The sequence below is a fragment of the Macaca thibetana genome, chromosome 20, assembly GCF_024542745.1.
Source record: "Macaca thibetana thibetana isolate TM-01 chromosome 20, ASM2454274v1, whole genome shotgun sequence".
Lineage (NCBI taxonomy): Eukaryota > Metazoa > Chordata > Mammalia > Primates > Cercopithecidae > Macaca > Macaca thibetana.
This window is the reverse complement of record NC_065597.1, coordinates 39058601-39070632: the sequence shown is the minus strand read 5'-3', so window position 1 is coordinate 39070632 and position 12032 is coordinate 39058601. Positions and strand designations below refer to the sequence as shown.

At 41.1% G+C, this 12032-nt stretch overlaps 2 pseudogenes across 1 annotated transcript in view; one reads left to right on the top strand and one right to left on the bottom strand.

Annotated features, from left to right (window-relative positions):
- The window catches only part of LOC126944990 (26S proteasome regulatory subunit 4-like), a 1186326-nt pseudogene that overhangs the window by 708790 nt on the left and 465504 nt on the right, over positions 1 to 12032 (bottom strand). The gene's annotated exons all lie outside the window — the stretch shown is intronic.
- LOC126944986 (prohibitin 1-like) lies at positions 3728 to 4616 on the top strand (annotated as a pseudogene).

Below are 12032 nucleotides of genomic sequence, written 5' to 3'. Positions count from 1 at the left end.
TAGTTTGAGGATGAACCTTGAATTCCAGTTTTTTTCAGATTTTCTATTGTGCTGGATATGGCAAAGATTGCCACCTGTTCACCAGTATGTTTCCTTTTCTTCCTGGGCACACAGCTAGACTACATTTCCCAACATCCTTAGCAATCAAGTGTTGCCATGTGACTGATTTCTAGCCCATGCAACATGAGGGGAAGTGATGCATTTTGCTTCCAGGCTTGACCTCTAGATTCCCTCCACACTTGTTTCTCCTTGCTCCTTCCCTTTCTCTGCTAAATACAGAAGAGTATGACCAGGTTTTGGAGCAAGGGTCAGAAAACCATGTCCCAAGACCCAAATTCAACCTGCCACGTCTTTTTGTAAGTGATGTTTTACCAGAACAAAGCTAAGCCATTAATTTATGTGTTGTCAATGACTGCTTTTATGGTACAATGGCAGCATTGAATAAAGGTGACAGAGATATTATAACTTGCAAAACCTACAGTAATTGTGATCTGGTACTTTCCACTGTAAAAAAAAAAAAAAAAAAAGTAACTTCAGCTCTAGGGAATGGCAGAGCCACAAGATGGAAGGATCCTGGGTCCCTGAATAAACCTGCCAACATGAAGCAGTTACTAAGTAATAAATAAATTCCCATGATGAGTCATTACATTCCTGGGTCTCTTTATGAGAGCAGCTGTCCTACCATAACTTATTTGCAGGACATTCTAGTTACAGAAATAATTACTTCCTTCCACATTCAACAGGAATCACCTCTTTGGTTTCCCAAAATGATCCAAATTTCTTCTCCACATCATGCAATTCTTATTTCTCACCACCACACTCAGTAATGCAGCCACTTTCCCCCTTTCTGAGAGCATAACACACAATCATCTCCATTGCACCCAGGAGAGACCTGCTAGCGTCAACCTTCTATCTGGTATCCCAACTTATTGGTAATTTTTTGGTTTGTTTGACTTTTTTTTTTTTAATTTGGGGTTTCAAAATTCCAAAGAGAAACAGAATCGCAGCACTTATCCAATAATTCTGTCTGTACTGAGAAATAGGATTCTGGCAAGCATAGAAAAAAATATATTTTTATTAGTATGTCCAAATCTAGAATGTAATAAAACAGACCTTTCAGAAGAGGAGGGAAAAAAAATCCTTAGCAAAGGGAAGGAAAGCCAAGAGCAGATTACTTACTGCTACAGAATCCAATATTGCAAAGCCCTTTTTTTCTTTTCTATGCCACATTTTTAATGTCTCTGTGAGCTCAGTGTGCTGTGGCTATCAATCACAGGAAACTACTGACATTGTGAAACTGCTTTTAAGATATACAGAGTTTTCAAAGCCAAAGTTGTCTGAAGAATAAAAATCTTCAGATATTGTATATTTTCAAAAATATCTATTTGCACACCAAGCTGAGTAATGACCAGCTGTCTTTACTCTGTAACTGCTTGACAGAATGCATGAATATTGTTTTGTAGAAGACATTAAACATGGGAAACAAAAACTTTGTATGAGGATTGCCAGTTCTGCTATGGTCAATGCTATGGCCTGAATGTTTGTGCTCTCCCAAAATGTATATGTTGAAATCCTGACCACCAAGGTGATGGCATGAAAAGATGGGGTCCCTGGGAGGTAATTAGGTCATGAGGTCAGAGACCTCATCTATGGGATTAGTGCCATCTATGGCACTAATCTGAGAGCTCATTCCCCGCTTCTGCCTGGTAAAGACACAGAGAGATGTTGGTCATCTGCAACCCAAAAGAAAGTTCTCACCAGAAATGACCGTGCTGACATCCCGACCTTGGATTTCCAAGCTTTAGAACTGTGAGAAATACGTTTCTATTGTTTATAAATCGCCCGGTTTATGGTGATTTGTTATAGCAGCCGATGTGGACTAAGAAAGTCGGTCTTGGCGGGGCGCGGTGGCTCACGCCTGTAATCCCAGCACTTTGGGAGGCCGAGGAGGGTGGATCACGAGGTCAGGCGATCGAGACCATCCTGGCTAACACGGTGAAACCCCATCTCTACTGAAAATCCAAAAAATTAGCCGGGCGGGCGCCTGTAGTCCCAGCTATTCGGGAGGCTGAGGCAGGAAAATGTCGTGAACCCGGAAGGCAGAGCTTGCAGTGAGCCGAGATCGCGCCATTGCTCTCCAGCCTGGGCGACAGAGTCAGACTCCGTCTCAAAGAAAAAAAAAAAAAGAAAGAAAGAAAGTCGGTCTTTCCATCTGTGGGAAGCCGAATCCATATTGATGCTGAGGCACTGAGAGTGTACAAATCAGAATCAAATTAATTTGGGAGTAGACAGCGTCTTCCAAATTTTACTTGGATGCTCAGGAAATTTTGATGTTTGTCAGGAATATATGGATGTAACTCCATATGTGGATATGAAGCCAAGTCTGCTGATATGGACCAGAGCCTGTGGGAATTTGCATTCCCTTCTTGGTGTTCCAGGAAGACCACCTAGAAAAAAATATTTTCTGATCATCAAGGGTTACCATCAATATTAATCATTCTTTCATTCAATAAATGTTGAGTTACTACTATATGCCAACCATCATTCTATACACTGGGAGCATGATGGTGAATTAAACAGAATAAATTCCATTCTTCACATGGATCACATTCCAGTCGGAAAATATAGAAAATAAATAAATAAATAAATAAATAAAAGATACTGAAACAGAGTAATATTATACAGACCACAGTTTCTGACGACAATACAATAAAATTCAATAATGAAAAGAAAACCAGAGAAACTTTATCTGTTTGGAAATTTTGAATGTACAAATATTATAAATTCATGGATCCAGGAAGAAACTGCAAAGGAAAGTAGAAAACATTTAAAACTGATTGCCAATGAAAAACACTACTTATCAGGACCCACAGAGTGGGATTAAAGCAAATATATATATATATAGTACAAAATTTAATGAGCTAAGCAACCAACATACCCCAAAATGATATTAGGAATAAAAAGGAAGCCATAAATGCAGACATAGCAACATTAGACATTAATAAGAGTATACTATAAAAATTAGGCCAATAAATTTGAAGATTTAGATGAAATGCGTTGGGCATGATGGCTCACACCTGGAATCCCCACACTTTGGGAAGTCAAGACAGGAGCATGGCTTAAAGCCAGGAGTTTGAGACCACCCTGAGCAACACAGCGAGACTTTATCTCTACAAAAACTTTAAATATTAGCCAGGTACAGTGGTGCACACCTGTAGTCTCAGCTATTCAGGAGGCTGAGGCAGGAGAATCACTTGAGCCCAAGAGTTAGAGGCTGCAGTGAGCCATGATTGCACCATTGCACTATAGCCTGAGCAAGACAGTGAGATCCTGTCTCTAAAAAAGAAAAAAAGAAAAGAAAAATTAAATGGACAAACTGCTAGAAAAATATAACTTGCCAAAAGCAAGTCAAGAAGAAAAAAATTAAATCAAGTAGATTAATGACATTAAAGAAATTGAATAAGTAGCTAAAATATACCCACAGAAAGGAAAATGTTAGATGGTCTTGCAGATGAATGCTACCCAACCTTCAGAAACATGTCATACCTTTCTTCCGTAAATTTTAGGGAATGCAATAATGGTAATAGTAGCTAAAACTAAAAGGTTGGTTGCTGTGTTATGAACACTATTCTAATTGCTTTATTTATTTTAACTGTTTTAATCCTCAAAACATACTTTTGATGTTGGTATTGTCATTTTCCTCATTTTCAAATTAAGAAACTGAGGGGTGGAAATTCATGTGGAGGTCAGAGTGGAAGCAGGTGTGAGAGGGTCCCGCAGAAGAAAACATGGCTGCCAAAGTGTTTGAGTCCATCAGCAAGTTTGACCTGGCCTTAGCTGTTGCAGGAGGCCTGGTGAAAGAAACTCGGCCTCATATAATGTGGATGCTGGGCACAGAGCTGTCATCTCTGACCGATTCCGTGGAGGACAGGACATTGTGGTAGGGGAAGGGACTCACTTTCTCATTCCATGGGTACAGAAACCAATTATCTTTGACTGCCCTTCTCGACCACGTAATGTGCCAGTCATCACTGGCAGCAAAGATTTACAGAACGTCAACATCACACTGCGCATCCTCTTCCGGCCTGTCGCTAGCCAGCTTCCTCGCATCTTCACCAGCATCGGAGAGGACTGTGACGAGCGGGGGCTGCCATCCATCACGACCAAGATCCTCAAGTCCGTGGTGGCTCGCTTTGATGCTGGAGAACTAATCACCCAGAGAGAGCTGGTCTCCAGGCAGGTGAGCAACGACCTTACTTACAGAGCAAGCAGCTACCTCTGGGCTCATCCTGGACGACGTGTCCTTGACACATCTGACCTTCGGGAAGGAGTTCACAGAAGCGGTGGAAGCCAAACAGGTGGCTCAGCAGGAAGCAGAGAGGGCCAGATTTGTGGTGGAAAAGGCTGAGCAGCAGAAAAAGGTGGCCATCATCTCTGCTGAGGGCTACTCCGAGGCAGCTGAGCTGATTGCCAACTCACTGGCCACCGCAAGGGACGGCCTGATAGAGCTCCGCAAGTTGGAAACTGCGGAGGTCCTCGCATACCAGTTCTTACGCTCTCAGAACATCACCCATCTGCCGGCGGGGCAGTCCGTGCTCCTGCAGCGGCCCCAGTGAGGGCCCACTCTGCCTGCACCTCCGTGGGCTGACTGCTCCAATGACTTTTTTTTTTTTTTTTTTTTGAGATGGAGTCTGGCTCTGTTGCCCAGGCTGGAGTGCAGTGGCGCGATCTCGGCTCACTGCAAGCTCCGCCTCCCGGGTTCACGCCATTCTCCTGCCTCAGCTTCCTGAGTAGCTGGGACCACAGGCACCTGCCACCACACCCGGCTGATTTTTTGGATTTTTAGTAGAGACGGGGTTTCACCGTGTTAGCCAGGACGGTCTCGATCGCCTGACCTCTTGATCCGCCCACATCGACCTCCCAAAGTGCTGGGATTACAGGCGAGAGCCACCGCGCCCAGCCAGCTCCGATGACTCTTAACACCGCCTTCCTTCTGCCCCCACGCCAGAAATCACTGTGAAATTCCATGACTGGCTTAAAGTGAAGAAAATAAAAGTAAAATCACTTCAGATCGCTTATTAGTCTATCAAATGAAACTAATTCTTCTCACATCCATCTACTTTTTATCCACCTACCTACCAAAAATTGCCAAGTGCCTATGCAAACTGGCTTTAGGTCCCAATTTGGGGCCTGCTGGAGCTCTGACCTGGGCACCAGCATTTGGCAGCACGCAGGCGGGGCAGTGTGTGATGGACTGGGGAGCACAGGTGTCCGCCTGGGTCCACGTCTGGCCTCCGTCCTGTCGCTGATGGAAGATTTGCAGGTGAGGGCACATGCCGCTCAAATGAGAAGGCAGGCCTCCATCTTCCCCGTGGTTCCTTCGCAGATGCCACCGAAGAGAGGTGCCGAAGAGGGGCAGAGAAGAAGTGGTCTGTCTCTTACCATAAGGCTGATTCTCTTTAACTGTGCAACCAGCAGAAGCAGGTGTGTGTGAACTGGGCACAGATTGCAGAATCTAGCCCTGTTGAGGTGGGTGAGCCTGATTGTTGCCCCCTAGGGTCCTAAAACTTGGATGGACTTGGATAGTGAGAGAGGAGGCCTGGATCCAGATGTGAGTCCTGTCAAAGACTTCCTCTCTATCCCCCACCTTGGTCCCTCTCAAATACCCAGTGGAATTCCAACTTGAAGGATTGCATTCTGCTGGGGCTGAATGTGCCTGCCAAAGACGTGTCCCCACTGAAGGCTCCCTGGTTCACAGACTACCCATCTCAAGGGCTCTGTGCCTGTGCTGGGAAGGAAACAACCATGGGAAGGAAACAAATGTGTATAAACTGCTGTCAATAAATGACACCCAGACCTTCTGGCTCAAAAAAAAAAAAAAAAAAGGAAAAACAAGGAAACTGAGGCAAAAAAGATTAGGTTTAGTTGCTATAAGTAGCTAAAATAAAAAAGAAAAAGGGAAAAAGCATCATTTTGCAAGACTAGCAGGTAGAACTCTGACATGAAAACCAGACAAAGACAATACAAGAAAAGAAAAGTATAGCTTAAACTCACTTACAAAAGTATTAACATTCGTTTTTTGTTTTTTGTTTTGTTTTTTTGTTTTTTGTTTGTTTGTTTGTTTGTTTGTTTGTTTGAGACAGTCTCACTCTGTCGCCCAGACTGGAGTGCAGTGACATGATCTTCACTCACTGCAACCTCTGTCTCCCAGGTTCAAGAGAATTTTGTGCCTCAGCCGCCTAAGTAACTGGACTACAGACACATGCTACCACACCTGGCTAATTTTTGTATTTTTAGTAGAGATGGGGTTCACCATATTGGCCAGGCTGGTCTCAAACTCCTAGCCTCAAGTGATCTGCCTGCCTCAGCCTCCCAAAGGGCTGAGATTGCAGGCATGAGCCACCACATCTGCCCACAAAAATTCTAAATAAGACATTAAACCAAATCCAGAATTGCATAAAACATTTATTCACATTATGATCAAATAGGATTTATCCCAAGAATGCGACTTTGGTTTAACATTTTAAAAATCTGCTAGCATAATCCATCACATTAACAGACCAAAATATATGATAATCTCAATAAATGCAGAAAGGAAAGAACTTTTAGCAAACTTGAAATATTAAATAGAAAGAAAACTTCCTTAAATTCTAAGACATCTGTCAAAACCCTACAGTGAACATTACATCTAAGGCTAAAACATAATACACATGATACACATGTGGTCTCCTTAAAAGAAGCAACAAAGGTGGCCGTTACCCCCTTACACTTAGCATTCTACTGAAAGTCCTAGCCAGCATAATATAAAAGGGAAAAAATATTTTTTAAATATAAGGAACAAGAGAATAGGAAGACAAGCCACACACTGTGACAAAATATTTGCAAAAGCTATATCTGATATTTAAAAACTGCTATGCAAAACATGCAAAGAGCTCTTGAAATTCAACATTAAGTAAATGAACTACCAATTAAAAAATGGCAAAAGAGCTGTACAGACACTTCACCAAAGAAGATATACAGATGGCAAGTAAGCATATGAAGAGATGCTCCACATCATATGTCATTAGGGCAATGCAAATTAAAAGAACAATGCAATGCCACTATACACCTATTAGAATGGTCAAAATCTAAAAGACTGACAACACCAAACACTGGCCAGGATGTGAAGCAACAGGAACTCTCATTCACTGCTGGTGGGAATGCACGATGATGCCACCACTTTAAAAGACAGTTTGGCAATGTTTTATAAAACTAAATATGCTAGGCCGGGCGCGGTGGCTCAAGCCTGTAATCCCAGTACTTTGGGAGGCCGAGGCGGGTGGATCACGAAGTCAGGAGATCGAGACCATCCTGGCTAACATGGTGAAACCCCCGTCTCTACTAAAAATACAAAAAACTAGCCGGGCGTGGTGGCGGGCGCCTGTAGTCCCAGCTACTCGGAGGCTGAGGCAGGAGAATGGCGTAAACCCGGGAGGCGGAGCTTGCAGTGAGCCGAGATCGCGCCACTGCACTCCAGCCTGGGTGACACAGCGAGACTCCGTCTCAAAAAAAAAAAAAAAAAAAAAAAAAAAAAAAAAAAAAAAAAACTAAATATGCTGTTACTATATGATCCACCAATTACACTCACTGGTATTTACACAAATGAGTTGAAAATTTAAGTCCACACAAAAATCCACACATAGATGTTAATGGCATCTTTATTCATAGTTGCCAAAACTTAGAAGCAACCAAAATGTCCTTCAGTCAGTGAATGAATAAACTAGATAAAGGAATATTATTCTATGCTCAGAAGAAATGAGCTATCAAGCCACAAAAAGACATAGAAAAACCTTGAATTATATTTCTAAGTCAAAGAAGTCAATGTAAAAAGCCACACACTGTATGATTCCAACTATATAAAAGGCATAACTATGAAGACAGTAGAAAGATCAGTTGTTGCCAGGGGTTAGGGAGGAGGGAGGGATGAATAGGCAGAGCACAGAGGATTTTTAGGGCAGTGAAACTATTCAATATGATACTATAATGGTGGATACATGTCATTAATCATATGTCTAAACCCATGTAGTGTCCACCACCAAGCTGAACAGTAATGTAAACTATATAGACTATGGGTGATAATGATGTGTCAGTGTAAGTCCAGAGATTGTAAGAAATGTACCCCTCTGGTGGAAGGTGTTGATTAGTGAGTGATATGGTTTGGCTGTGTCCCCACCCAAATCTCATCTTGAATTGTAGTTCCCATAATCCTCACATGTGGGAGGGACCTAGTGGGAGGTAATTTAATCATATGGGCAGTTATCTTAATGCTGTTCTTGTGATAGTGAGTGAGTTCTCACAAGGTCTGTTGGTTTTATAGGGGGCTTTCCTGCTTTTTGCTCAGCATTTCTCCTTGCTGCTGCCATGTGAAGAAGGATGTGTTTGCTTCCCCTTCTGCCATGATTATAAGTTTCCTGAGGCCTCCCCAGCCATGCTGAACTTTGAGTCAATTAAACCTGTTTCTTTTATAGATTACCCAGTCTTGGGTATACCTTTATTAGCAGTGTGAGAACAGACTAATACAGTGAGGGAGGCTGTGTAGGGGAGGGGGAGAGGGGAAGTGTGGGAATTCCGGACTTTCCACTTGGCTTTTCTGTGCACCTAAAACTTCTCTAAAAAATAAGATTCATTTAAAAAATATATATATATATGTATGTATGTATGTATATGAGATTAACAAACAAACTCATTTTTCATAGACAATATGATTATCAAGGTAAAAAAAAAATCCCAAGAGAATACACAAATTATTGAACCATTAAGAAATTTCAATAAAAATATTTGATACAGGTCAATATTCAAACATAAATACCATTCCTATTATAAGATACAAGAAATCCATATAACCAATAAGTGATTAACATCAAGACTATAGACCAGGTGTGGTGGCTCACACCTGTAATCCCAACACTTTGGGAGGCCGAGGCAGGTGGATCACTTGAGGTCAGGAGTTTGAGACCAGCCTGGCCAACATGGTGGAACCCCATCTCTACTAAAAATACAAAAATTAGCTGGGTGTGGTGGCAGGTGCCTGTAATCCTAGCTACTCAGGAGGCTGAGGCATGAGAATCGCTTGAACCCGGGAGGCTGGGGTTGCAGTGAGCCAAGATCGTGCCACTGGCACTCCAGCCTGGATGACAGAGTGAGACTCAGTCTCAAAAATAAACAAAAAGAAGACTATATATTGATGCCAATAAATCAATAAGAATATAACCCAATAGAAATCGTCACAGTATATGAATAGGCAATTCAGAAAGAAACTTAAATGACTAAGTCTCATTATTAATCAGGCAAATGAAAATTAAAAGTAAAATGAAATATTTTCACATGCATCAGAATGAAAAAAATCTAATATCAAATATTGGCAAGGATATGGGGAACTAGAAAGTCTCAGGCAGGGAGATTGACAGATTTTTGAAAGTAATAATTGGTAAAAACCGGAAATTTTGCATCGAGGTGTTAACCTTAGAGAAACTCTTGCACAGGTGCAAGGATATAGTTTATAGTATATACTACAATTATTGCCTGACATATCAATCTTCTCTACATCATGATATGAAATGGATAACCCAGGCTTTCCTTGCCTTCCAAGAAAATGTTCCGTGTTTCAGTTGCTTCAATTAGTTGTTTTTCTTACAGTAGGATTAAATCTGTCCAAAATTGATGCCCGGGTTCTTTCTGCCTTCTCTCTTCCATAGGCCTTCTCTCTTCCATAGGCCTTCTCCCTTTTCTGAGGGCTATTATTTTAAATTATCTAATACAAGCAACCAATACTGTGATGTTTATGCTAATTTTATAAGCCTTTGCATCTGCCTAGGCCCTACCAGGTCCTATTCCTAACATTGTACTGTTTTGTATCTGCAAGGTGTATTCATGTGCATACGGATAGAGGTTGTATTCAGAACAGGGGCTTTCAACCCAGACTGCACATTAGAGTATAAGTAGAGAGTTATAGTTGTTGTTGTTGTTGTTGTTTACGTAACACTGGTTTTCAGGCCCCAGTACCAAGATTTTGATCTAGGTGGTCTAATTGGGATACTCTGGAGCTACGGTATTCATATTTTTTTAAACTACCCAGGTGCTTTTAGTGCTCACCAGAGTTTAAAAACCACTTCCCTGGACTGCAAGGCCTCAGATGCAGATACAAAACAGTACAATGTTAGGAACAGGACCTGGGAGGACCTAGGCAGATGCAAAGGCTTATAAAATAGTGTGTCTTTTCCTTTGCAATAGGCAGCCTTGCCATCTGGCTTAGCAGAGAGTGAGCATAGCCACATGTTACCAAACATGAATTTAATGCTTTTCAAAGAACTGGTATATATTTAACAGGAAAATAGTACCGAACAATATTTAACCTTTGATCTAAAAATTCCTTTGAAGGATTTCTCAAATCATCAGCTTTGGGATATTAAAAAAATCAGAGGTTATTAACAAAGACCAGTTCTAGTGTTTTCATGTCTACTGGATTTAAGAAATCCTAAAACCTGAGAGTGATTAGGATAGCCACTAACAAACTTCATTTATAAAGTACTGAAATCCTACTTAGGAAAAGCACAGATGTGCTTCTGGGAAGTTGTGTCCACTTGGGAAAAGCCCATCTTCCTATTCTGCAAAGGAACGTGAAGGTGTTTATGTTGAAATGACACCAACATTTATTTACTGAGATAGAAAAATCTTAATGATACTTTAAGTTTTTTTTTAAAAAAAAAAAAAACACATTGCAATTACATGTGCACTATGATCTCATTTTTAAGAATATTTTATTGATGTTTGTATATTCATCAAAAGTAAGTAGTAGTTATTTTTTATTTTTTCCTACAATAAGCAAACATGTGTTACTTATATTTTAAAAGATAATTTTCAAAAACAGGTAAATCATAACTGTCATATAGATATAGAAATGAACCTGTGTTAAAGAGTTTATTTGACTCATACTGAGGGAAGTAGAGAGCTGTTATATTGAAAGAAAAGGTAAAAAAAATGGCACAAATATATGGAGAAAATAAATGTTGAAAAAAATGAACAGATGGAGGAAAAACTGATTTTTCCACAAGGGCAGAAAAAAAACAACCAAACCTACTAGATAGAACAGAATTTGCGTGTGCATCATTACCTACAACTTACAGAATTAGAAAATAGAGCTAAGACAATAAAAGGTTAAAAATCACATAATGGCATATTTTTGTATGTGTAATAAATTATTTTTAAGAAAACAGTCACAAAAACAAGGGCTTCAGGACAGCCTTAGATCCATGTTTCAAGGCTACCACTTTCTAGTGGGCGAGTTCCTAAATTTTTCTTTGGTGTTGCCTCAGTTTCCTGATCTGTAAAATAGGCTAATAATCCCTACCACACAATCTTCCCCTGAGGATTCAATGTAAAGAGCTTACTGAGCTGGCACACTGTGAGCACTCAATACGCTGATGGTATAATCTAGTGAAGTACAATGCCTGGCACATAATGACTGCTCCATCAAAATTGAATGGATGAATGAAGGAATGAAAATATGGATTCAGCTACTGCTTCCATGATGGCACTGGAAGGCTTCGGTGTTGTCACCAGCATGGTACCAGTCTCACCATTGCTTGGGTCCCAGACTGCACCACAGCCCCTCAGAAGACCTGGGTCCCCAGATTACCTTTAGTGCCAGAGGTCTGACTGCAGGCAGCTCCCCAGCAGTGGAAGAATGGAACCTCCATATTAATTCTTTCTGGGAAACTTTGCTAATTTGTAGCAGCTGGACAGTACTCCTCATTAAGTATTCCTTTGTCAGCATACACATCACATCATTTTACTACAGCGGCAGAAACTCAGCTTCAAATTCAATACAGAAAAAAACACCTGGATCTCAGTCTTTCAATGGCTTTAAGGCGACCAGAAGTGCCTGCTTCCGAGTAGACCTCTGGGCAAGATGCTCCTGCCCTTTGGGACGTACAACTGGGCTTTCAGCTATGATGATGCCCTCGAGGATTTTACACCTAGGACTCGTCCTCCAT